Source organism: Gorilla gorilla, chromosome 15, assembly GCF_029281585.2.
Source record: "Gorilla gorilla gorilla isolate KB3781 chromosome 15, NHGRI_mGorGor1-v2.1_pri, whole genome shotgun sequence".
NCBI lineage: Eukaryota > Metazoa > Chordata > Mammalia > Primates > Hominidae > Gorilla > Gorilla gorilla.
Genome location: NC_073239.2, coordinates 75,329,930 through 75,342,150, shown reverse-complemented (window position 1 = coordinate 75,342,150; position 12,221 = coordinate 75,329,930).

The window sequence follows — 12,221 nt, the reverse complement described above, 5'->3', positions numbered from 1 at the left end:
GCCTCCTGCGCACCCAGCTGCGCGTTGACGCCTCGCACCCAGGCTTGCGGACCGATGAGGAAGCCGAGCGTTCGGGAGGGTGTGTGCGGGAGCCCTCACAGCCACAGAGTAGCAGAGCTCTGTTCGAACCTACGTCTGTCGCACTCCAAATTCTGAACCCTTTCTCCAAACACGCCTCTGCCCCTGTGTCTACAACACGCATTCAGGCAAAGCACAGTATGCTGCGAATCTGCTTTACTGGGAGCCAGTGGTCGTTTAGGTCTCTGTTCCCTCACCTGCAAAATTAAGTTGACTCTAAGGTCAACTTTGGTCACCTCCTAGTTCACATTGTCTAACAGTAGCCCGTACTCCCCAATCTGGTGTCCTTTGTCGCCTGAAAGGACCCCGCAGTCCAAGGTCCAAGGGAGGAATTCAGAAGCAACACTGTTTAATCTAGAAAAATACGTTAAATTGCTGGGCTGAGCCTGACAGTCAAAGGTCCCAAAGCAAAAACAACTGAGAGTCCCATGATACTGGCCTAGCTGCTTTTCTAATATTTGCCTTACTCAGCGGACACAGCAGAAAGAAAGAAGGTAAGACTTTGTCCTAAATACCAGAGTTCTGACTTTTCTGCTAAGGAGGAGAGAAGGCATAAGCTAGGGACCTAAAGAACTAGATAATTCATTTTTATTTAGGTTATACAATTGCTATTTACTGATTTACAATTTACTGTTATTACTAGTGTGTGCATAGCAAGGTGCTCATCACTGCTCTGAATACCAGTGGGTCTAGCTAGGTGCAGTGGCTCACAACTGAAATCCCAACACTTTGGGAGGCTAAGGTGGGAGGATCACTTGAGCTCAGGACTTGCAGACCAACCAGCCTGGGCAACATTGCAAGAACCCATCTCTAAAAAAACAAAACAAGGGCCGGGCACAATGGCTCATGCCTGTAATCCCAGCACTTTGGGAGGCCGAGGCAGGCAGATCACAAGGTCAAGAGTTCGAGACCAGCCTGGCCAACATGGTGAAACACTGTCTCTACTAAGAATACAAAAATTAGCTGGGTGTGGTGGCATGTGCCTGTAATCCCAGTTACTTGGGAGGCTGAGGCAGGAGAACTGCTTGAATCCGGGAGGCGGAGGTTGCAGTGAGCTGAGATCGCATCACTGTACTCCAGCATGGGCAACAGAGCAAGACTCCGTCTCGATAAAACAAAAACAAAACAAAAAAATACTGGTCGTGGTGTGCACCTGTAGCCCCAGCTACTCTGCAGGGATCACTTGAGCCTAGGAGTTGGAAGCTGCAGTGAGCTCTGATCACTGCCACTGCACTCCTGCCTGGGTGACAGAATGAGACCCTGTCTCTATAAAAATACATAGGTGGCTGGGCGTGGTGGCTCACGCCTGTAATTCCAGCACTGGGAGACCGAGGTGGGTGGATTACCTGAGGTCAGGAGTTTGAGACCAACCTGGCCAACGTGGTGAAACCTCATCTCTACTTAAAATACAAAAATTAGCTGGGCGTGGTGGCACGAGCCTGTAATCCCAGCTACTTGGGAGGCTGAGTCACGAGAATTGCTTCAACCCAGGAGGCGGGGAGGTTGCAGTGAACTGAGATCAATCACACCACTGCACTCCAGCCTGGGCAACAGAGTGCGACTCTGTCTCAAAAATATATATATATAGATAGATAGGTAAATTATAAATTAGTAGATAGATTAAAAAACCAATGGGTCTGAGTAGTAGCCTCAGCCCTCAAAATTTAAGAGTTAGCAGGGGTAAGTTACATACCATGCTTTCTTGAGTACTGTTATGTTTTTTCTCATGATAATTGTCTTCTAGAAGGGAACTTGGTTATTGTGAAAACCTGATTGTAAACACAGAGGAGAGGATAGTGTCAGCATCTTTTAAGTATTACTGGTGATCAGGGACTGGTTCAGAATCTTGGCAAGGGTTTAGCCCAGCTTCAGTTGATCTTTCTTTAGGTTGTCGGCAACTTGTCTTCTAAGACCACCAATCTTGTGGCCTTCTTCCCATCTTTCACCTTCCCTTTCACATAGTTAATGCCTGTGGTAAATGGAGAGGGATGGAGCGAGAGAAACTGTTGAGATTAGCTGGGTATTCAGGAGCAAAGTAAACAGTGACACATAAAAGTAGGAGAATTATTACAGCAATTAGGAATAAACAGATTTCTAAAGTTGAAATTGCCACAGAGAGAGGCCATGAGGAAACATAATTGAAAAATTAGGCAAGTTTCTATGGGACAGGGAGATATTTTCTTCTCAGATATAGGCACCACTCTTGCTAATTTGGTGATCAGAATTCCTATAAAGCTTTGATCATTTTCATATTGAGATAGCACTAACAATAGTTGTCTTCAAAACATGGTTCTATGCTGGATGATAGCTCTCTTTCTTTTATTTATTTATTATTATTTTTTGAGATGGAGTTTCACTTGTTGCCCAGGCTAGAGTGCAATGGCACGATTTCCAATTCTCCTGCCTCAGCCTCCTGAGTAGCTGAGATTACAGGTGTGCACCATTACGCCCAGCTAATTTTGTATTTTTAGTAGAGATGGGGTTTCACCATGTTGGCCCGGCTAGTCTCGAACTCCGGACCTCGGGTGATCTGCCCGCCTCAGCCTCCCAAAGTGCTGGGATCACAGGCATGAACCACCATGCCCGGCCACTCTCTTTCTTTTAAATCACTTTATCGAGGTAAAATTGATATACAATAAATTGCAGATATTTAAGGTGTACAGTTTTATAAATTTTGACATATGTATGCATCCAGGAAACTATCATCAAAATCAAGATAGTAACCATATGTCTATCTACCGTTAAAGGTACTTCTTTAATACCTTCTCCATCCTTCCTTTCCCTTGCCACAAACATGCCCTACTTTCTGTGATGGTAGACTAGTTTACATTTTCTAGAGTATTATATAAATGGAATCATATAGTGTGTACTCTTTTATTGTCTGGCTTCCTTCACTCAGTACAATTATTTTGAGATTAATCCATGTTATTGTATCAATAGTTCATTTTTATTGGTAAGTAGTAGTCCATTTTATGATCACATCAAAATTTGTTTAACTATTCATCTGTTGAACTTTGAATTGTTTCCAATTTTTGACTATTACAACAAATAAAGTTGCCATAAACATTTATATAGAGGTCTTTATATGAATATGCCTTTCCTATTCTCTTGAGTAAATACCCAAGGTAAAATAGCTGAATCCTATGGTAGGGATATGTTTTTTTGTTTGTTTGTTTGTTTTTGTTTTTTAAGAAAATGCCAGGCAGGCGCAGTGGCTCACGCCTGTAATCCCAGCACTTTGGGAGTCCGAGGTGGGGGGATCATGAGGTCAGGAGATGGAGACCATCCTGGCTAACACGGTGAAACCCCATCTCTACTAAAAATACAAAAAAATCAGCCGGGCATGGTGGTGGGCGCCTGTAGTCCCAGGTACTCAGGAGGCTGAGGCAGGGGAGTGGCGTGAACCCGGGAAGCAGAGCTTGCAGTGAGCCGAGATCACGCCACTGCACTGCAGCCTGCGCGACAGTGCGAGACTCTGTCTCAAAAAATAAAATAAAAAAAAAGAAAATGCCAAACACTTTTCCAAAATGGTTATACCATTTTGCAACATCAATGTATAAGGGTTCTAGTTCCACTGGGCGCGGTGGCTCACGCCTGTAATCCCAGCACTTTGGGAGGCTGAGGTGGGTGTTCAAGGTCGGGAGTTCGAGACCAGCCTGGCCAACATGGAGAAACCCCGTCTCTACTAAAAATACAAAATTAGCCGGGCGTGGTGGCACATGTCTGTAATCCCAGCTACTCGGGAGGCTGAGGCAGGAGAATCACTTGAACCTGGGAGGCGGAGGTTGAGGTGAGCTGAGATTGCGCCATTACACTTGAACCTGGGCATCAAGAGCAAAACACTGTCTTAAAAAAAAAAAAAGAGTTCTAGTTCCTCAATATTGTCACTAACACTTGTCTGTGTCAAATTTATAAATTTTAGCCATTCTAATAAGGCTATAGTAGATTCTCACCATGAGTTTCATCTTGCATTTCCTTAATGCCTAATGATGTTGAGCAACTTTTTAAATAGACGTTAATTTTTAGAACAGTTTTAGGTTCACAGCAAAATTGAGTATAAAGTACAGAGTTCCTGTATCCCCCCAACCCCCACACATGCATAGTCTCCACTACTATCAACATCCCTCACCTGAGTGATACATTTGTTATAATTAATGGACCGGCACTGACACATTATTACCATCCAGAGTCCATAGAGTTTACATTAGGGTTCATTCTTGGTTTTGTACAAATGTATAATGGTTTGGAAAAATATATAGTGACATGTATCCACAATTCTAGCATCATAGAAAATAGTTTCAGTGCGCTAAAAATCCCCTGTGCTCCACCTATACATCCCTTCCTGTCCTCTAAATGCTGGCAACCACTTATCTTTTTACTATCTCCATAGTTTTGCCTTTTCCAGAATGTCATATATTTGGAATCATACAGTATATAGCCTTTTCAGATTGCCTTTCTGCACTTAGCAGTATGCTTTTAAATTTTCTCCATGTCTTTTCATGGCTTGGTAGCTCATTTTTTTTGGTGCTGAATAATATCATATTCTGGATATACCACAGTTTTTCCATTCACCTACTTGAAGGATGTCTCGGTTGCTTCCAGGTTTTGACAATTATAAATAAAGCTGCTATAAACAAGCATGTGCAGGTTTTGTTTGTTTTGTTTTTTTAGACAAGGTCTTCCTTTGTTGCCCAGGCTGGACTGCAGTGGCACGATGATCAAAGCTCACTGCAGCCTCAGCCTCCCAGGCTCAAGCAATCCTCCAATCTCAGCCTCCCATGTAGCTGGGACCACAGGCATGCACCACTATGCCTGGATAATTTTTTTATTTTTTATTTTTTGTAGAGATAGTGTCTCCCTATGTTGCCCATGCTGGATGTGTGCAGGTTTTTGTGTGGCCGTAAATTTACAACTCATTTCAGTGTATACTAAGGAGTGTGACTGCTAGATCATGTGGTATAATTATGTTTAGGTTTTTGTTTGTTTGTTTTTTCAGACAGAGTCTCACTCTGTCACCCAGGTTGGAGTGCAGTGGCACGATCTTGGCTCACTGCAACCTCTGCCTCCCGGATTCAAGCGATTCTCCTGCCTCCTATTCTCCCAAATAGCTGGGATTACAGGCGCCCGCCACCACGCCCTGCTAATTTTTTTATTTTTAGTAGAGATGGCATTTCACCACCTTGGCCGGGCTGGTCTCCAACTCGTGATCCGCCCGCCTCGGCCTCCCAAAGTGCTGGGATTACAGGTGTGAGTCACCGCACCCAGCCCACGTTTAGTTTTATAAGAAACTGAAGGCCGGGCACGGTGGCTCACGCCTGTAATCCCAGCACTTTGGGAGGCCGAGGCAGGCGGATCACGAGGTCAGGAGATTGAGACCATCGTGGCTAATGTGGTGAAACCCCGTCTCTACTAAAAATACAAAAATTTAGCCAGGCGTGGTGGCACGCGCCTGCAGTCCCAGCTACTCGGGAGGCTGAGGCGGGACAATAGCGTGAACCTGGGAGGCAGAGCTTGCAGTGAGCCGAGATCCCACCACTGCACTCCAGACTGGATGACACAGTGAGACTCCGTCTTAAAAAAAATAAAAAAAAGAAAGAAAGAAACTGAAGACAGCCAAACTGACTTCCAAAGTGGCTGTAGCATTTTTGCATTCCTAGCAGCAATGAGAGTTCCTGTTGCTCCACATCTTTCCCAGCATTTGGTATCGTCAGTGTTTTTGATTTTTACATTCTAATAGGTGTGTAGTAGTATCTCAGTGTTTTCATTTGCAGTTCTCAAATGACATATACATATGATACTGAACATTGTTTCCTATGCTTATTTCCCATTTGTATATCTTCTTTGGTGAGATGTCTGTTGAAATCTTTTGCCAATTTTTAAATCAGGTTGTTTGTTTTCTTAGTGTTGCGTTTTAAGCTTTGTATATTTTGGATAACAATCCTTTATCAGGTCTGTCTTTTGCAAATATTTTTTCCCAGTCTGTGGTTTGTCTTCTCATTCTCTTGAAGAGCATCTTTTTTTAATGTGCATAATTGCCATCTATATATCTTCTTAGTTGAAGTATATGTTCACATCCTTAGTCTATTTTTTAGAAATTGCATTTTTTACTGTTTTGATAGTTCTTTCTATATTTTGAAGTCCTTTATGTGATGTGCACTATGCAAATACTTTCTCCCAGTCTGTTTCTTATGTTTTTATTCTTTTAACAGTGTCTTTTAAAGTACCAAAGTTTTAAATTTTGGTAAAGTCCAATTTATCAATTTGTTACTTTATGCTTTTGATGTTGTATCCAGTAATCTTTGCCTAACCCAGTTAGGCAAAAGGTCACAAATATTTTCTATTTTCTTTTAGATGTTTTATAGTTTTAGGTTTTCTGATCCATGTTGTGATCTATTTAAGGTTGTGATCCACTTTGTTTTCATATATCTTGCAAGGTATGGATCCAGATTAATTTTTTTGCATATGGATGTCCGTTTCCCTCCCTCTCTGCCTGCCTTCCCTTCCTCCCTCCCTCCTTCCCTCCTTCCTTCTTTCCTTCCTTTCTTCCTTCCCTCACTCTTTCTCTCTCTCTTTCTTTTTTTCTTTTTGAGGCACAGTCTTGCTCTGTTGCACATGCTGGAGTGCAATGGCCTGATCTCGGCTCGCTGCAACCTCAGCTTCCTGGGTTCAAGCGATTCTCCTGCCTCAGCCTCCTGAGTAGCTGTGATAACAGGTGCCCGCTACCACGCTCGGCTAATTTTTCTATTTTTTTAGTAGAGACGGGGTTTCACCATGTCGGCCAGGCTGGTTTTGAACTCCTGACCTCAAGTAATCCGCCTGCCTTGGGCTCCCAAAGTGTTAGGATTACAGGCGTGAGCCACTGTGTCCGCCCTGCACCATTTCCTTAAAGGCTGTCTTGTCTTCACCATATTGCCTTGGCACCTTTGTCAAAAATCACTTATCCATACATATGAGAGCGTATTTTTGGCTATTCAGTTCTATTGATCTATTTGTCCATCTTATTCCAGTACCACCCTGTTTTTGATTACTATAGCTTGATAATAATTATTGAAATTAGGTAATGCTAGGCCTTCAACTTAGTTCTTATTCAAAGTTCTTTTCGGCTTCTCTAGGTCCTTTGTATTTCCAGATGAATTTTATAATTAGCTTGTCAATTTCTACAAGATGCCTGCTGGTATTTTTATTAGGATTGCACTGAATTTGAGGAGCAAAGAATCTCAACAATACTGTTTTATGACCCATGAACAAGGTATAGTCCCTCATAAAGACTGTCTTTGTCTCAGCAGTATCTTGCAGTTTTCAGTATAGAGGTCTTTCCCATCCTGTCAGATTTATCCCAATATATTTCATATTTTTATGCTACTGTAAACGGTATTTTAAAATTTCCAATTATTCACTCTTTATTGCTAGTGCATAGAAATCCAAATGATTTCTGTATATTAAACTTGCATCTCATAATCTTGCTAAACTCGCCAGTCTAGATACCTATATGATTTCTTTTTCTTACCTAAATGCTCTGGCTAGAACTCCTAGTACAATGTTGAATAGAAGTGGTGAGAGGCCGGCCGGGTGCGGTGGCTCACGCCTGTAATCCCAGCACTTTGGGAGGCTGAGGTGGGCGGACCACGAGGTCAGGAGATCGAGACCATCCTGGCTAACACGGTGAAACCCCGTCTCTACTAAAAATACAAAAAATTAGCCGGGCCTAGTGGCGGGGGCCTGTAGTCCCAGCTACTCGGGAGGCTGAAGCAGGAGAATGGCGTGAACCCGGGAGGCGGAGCTTGCAGTGAGCCGAGATCAAGCTACTGCACTCCAGTCTGGGCGACAGAGCGAGACTCCATCTCAAAAAAGACAAACAAACAAAAAAAAACATAAACAACAACAACAAAAAAGAAGTGGTGAGAGGCCAGGTGTGGTGGCTCATGCCTGTAGTCTCAGCACTTTGGGAGGCCAAGATGGGAGGATTACTTGAGCACAGGAGTTCAAGCCCAGCCTGGGCAACATAATGGGACCCTATAACTATAAAAACTACAAAAATTAGCCAGGTATGGTGGCGCGAGCCTGTACTCACAGGTACTTGGGAGGCTGAGGTGGGTGGATGGCATCAGCCCAGGAGATGGAGGCTGCAGTGAGCTGTGATCCAACAACTGCACTCCAGCCTGGGTAACAGAATCAGACCCTGTCTCAGGGAAAGAAAAAAAGCAAAAAAAAAAAAAAAAAAAAAAGCAGCAGCAGGTAGAGTATATATGTGTCTCATTCCTAATCTTGAGGAAGGCCAGGCATGGTGGCTCATGCCTGTAATCTCAACTCTTTGGGAGGCCAAGGTGGGCAGATCACTTGAGGTTAGGAGTTCGAGACCAGGCTGACCAACATGGTGAAACCCCATCCCTTCTAAAAAAAAATACAAAAATTAGCCGGGCGTAGTGGCAGGTGCCTGTAATCCCAGCTACTTTGGAGGCTGAGGCAGGAGAATCACTTGAACCAGGGAGGCAGAGGTTGCAGTAAGCCGAGATCGTACCACTGCCCTCCAGCCTGGGCAACAGAGTGAGACTCCATCTCAATCAATCAATCAATAACGTGAGGAAAAACATTCAGTCGTTCATCATTAAATATGATGTTAACTATAGGTTTTTCATAGGTGTCCTTTATCAGTTGAAGAAGTTCCCTTCTATGCTTGCTTTGTTGAGAATTTTTATTGAAAACAGATGGATTTTGTCAAATGCTTTTTCTGCCTCATAAGGTTTTTCTTTTTTAACTTGTTAATATGGTAAATTACATTGATTTTTATTTTATTTTTGAGACAGGGTCTCACTCTGTTGCCCAGGCTGGAATGTAGTGGCATGACCATAGCTCACTGCAGCCTTGAACTCCTGGGCTCAAGCACTCCTCCTGCCTCAGGCTCCCAGGTAGCTGGGACCACAGACATGCACCACCACACCTGGCTAATTAAAAATTTTTTTTTGTAGAGACTCACTCTCATTATGCTGCCCAGGCTGGCCCTGAACTCCTGGGCTCAAGTGATCCTCCTGCCTCAGCCTCCCAGAATGCTGGAATGACAGGCGTGAACCACTATGCCTCACTGATTTTTAAAAAATATTAAACCAATCATGTATTCCTGAAATAAATCCCACTTGGCCCATGTTGTATTATCCTTTTAGTATGTTGTTGACTTTTATTTACTGAAATATTATTTAGAATGTTTGCATGTATTTTCGTGAAAGATACTGGTCTTTAGTTTTCTTCTCTTGAAATGCCTTTGTCTGGTTTTAGTGTCATACTAATGCTGGTCTTGTAGAGTGATTTAGAAGAAATCTTCAGTTTTTTGGGAGACTTGGAGTTGAATCACTATTATGCCTTCATTAAGTGTTTGGTAGACTTCACTACTGAAACCAGCTGGATCTGGAGTTATTTTGTGGGACGTTTTTTTTTAACATCAATTCCATTTCTTTATAGATATAGGGCTATTCAGGTTATCAACTTCTGGAGTGAGCCTCAATAATTCATGTCTTTCAAGGAATTTTTCTATTTCAGCTAAGTTGGCAAATATATTGGCATAAAGATGTTCATGATATTCCTTTTTTTTTTTTTTTTTTTTTTTTGAGAGAGTCTCACTCTTGCCTTGCCCAGGCTGGAGTGCAGTGGGGCGATCTCAGTTCATTGCAACCTCCACCTCTAGGGTTCAAGTGATTCTTGTGCCTCAGCCTCCCAAGTAGCTGGGACTACAGGCACATGCCACCATGCACAGCTAATTTTTGTATTTTTAATAGAGATGGGGTTTCGCCAGGTTGACCAGGCTGGTCTCGAACTCCTGACCTCAGGTGATCCGCCTGCCTCAGCCTCCCAAAGTGGTGGGATTAACAGTCACGAGCCATCATGCCTGGCCTCCTTATCTTTATAATAGCTATAGATACAGTATGTAGTGATCACGACCCTCATTCCTGATACTGGTAGTTTATGTCTTCCTCTTTATTTCCTGATCAGCCTGGATATAGGTTTATTAATTTTATTGATCTCCTCAAAGAACTACAGTTTATTTTTGAAGTCTATTATTGTTGTCACATTGAGTCCATTGTGCTAAAATGCTACTATGCCAGAGCAGTATATGGTATATAGAAAGCACTCTATCAGTATTCATTGAATGAATCAGTGAATGAAAAAAAAGGAACCACCGATTTCTCCATGTAAAGTCCTTTTATTAGGACTGTTTTAGACAACAGCAGTTAGTCTTTAGACATGACACCAATCTGTTTTGAAATCAGCAATTTCCTTATCTCTTATTTATGTCTTTAGTACTAATAAGACAGAACTCAGTAGCACCTTCAGAGGCCAAGTGAAATGAAAGGTTTGAGGAAGTGCCCCAAAAGAAAGCTAAAAGGAGATGAAACTTGCTACTGGCAATGAGGGAGGGAGAGAACCTTGAGAAGAAAACAGATGGGGAGGCTGGAGACACAGTGGATCAGAGAAAGAGTAATAAAACTATAACACAGTAATCTTGGGATATTAAAGGTATATGAAAGAGTTTAAACTCTAACAACAACAAATGAAGGTCACACCCAAGAGTGATGACTACCTCAGTCATTACAGTAAAAATTTCAACTTAATAGCATCGGTGTTTCAAAAAGGTATGTGAGAAATGCTCAGATATTAAAGGAGAAGGGGTACATAAATTGACTTAGGAAAATTGTGAAAAATAGGATTTCCATTTATATTTAACACTGAAAAGTAATATACTGGGCCTATCTACTTCCTGACCTATTTAAAGGGAAGATTTTAAGATTTCTAGTCAAAGAAGGAAGCACAAAAGGGCCATGACATACCTAGGTGGAGAAAAGCAGAAATCTCTCATTGTATTCACCAGGCTAAAAAATCACCAACTTGATTAAACTTGAGTTCTAGTCTCAGTAGCAGCCAAACACAGTGGCCTTGGGTTTGCATGCCTCCTATGTTGTTTGTATTTTGGAAGGTTTTTTTCCTCTAATGTTCAAACTGCACACATTCAGAAGTATATACTTTTTTACCCCCTACCTTCAGGTATTTCTTTATAGAAGTACATACTTTTATTAATTTTCCTATATGTATTCACCTATGAAACCACATCCACCACCCCCAAGCTTTCCTCAGGCCCCTTTGTAATCTTACCCTTCCATTCCACCCCCTCCACATACCCCACTCCAAGTTTCCAGGGAACCACTGATTTATTTTGTTACTATACATTAGTTTGTATTTTCTATTTTTATATACATGGAATCAGAGTGTATACTTTTGTCTGACTTCTTTCACTCAGCATAAGTATTTTGAGATTCATCTATTTTGTTGCTTATGTTATCAATTTGTTCCTTTTTGTTGGTGAGTTGTATTCCATTGTATGGCTATGCAACAATTTACTTATCCATTCACTTGTTGATGGAAATTTGGGTTGTTTCAAATTTTTGCCATGATTTATAAAGCTGCTATATGTAGACATATGCTTTCATTTCTTGGGTAAGTACCTAGAAGTGGAATGGCTGTGTAACTTCTTTAACTTTTCAAGAAATTGTCAAAAATTTTCCAAAGCATTAACTCTTTCCTGAATTGAATCAAAAGAAAAACAAAACATAACATTTTCCAAAGTGGCTGTACAATTTTGCACTCTCACCAGCAGGCTATGAGAGTTCCTGTTCCTCCACATCATCCTTAACCCTTGGTATGGGCAGAGAGAACCTTTGGGATCTGGAATTCTTCTTACTGGGATTTATAAATACATTCATTTATAACTTAACTATTTGTACATGGACAAATCACTTTACTGCTGTGTCATTTTTTTTATGTAAAGTGAAAGGTTTAGATTCTAAAATTGTTTTTAATTATTGTTTTCATTTCAGTGACATTTAAGGGGTGTCAAATCTATTTTTGAGTGGATAATACCTTCTTTTGGTTCAAAACATAAAGGACACAATTGACTGCAATGAAAATTCTCCCACCTCTGTTCCCCAGTTACGGTTTCCCCTTCCCAAAGGCAACCAGTGTTATCAGTTATCTTTCTACAGATATGGTATGCGTTCTCATTCTTTTTTCAGATACATAGTAATCTATTTTTATCAGTGCGCCACAATTTATTTAGCTATCCCCGTAGAGATGCCATTTTGGTTAATTCTAATTTTTAT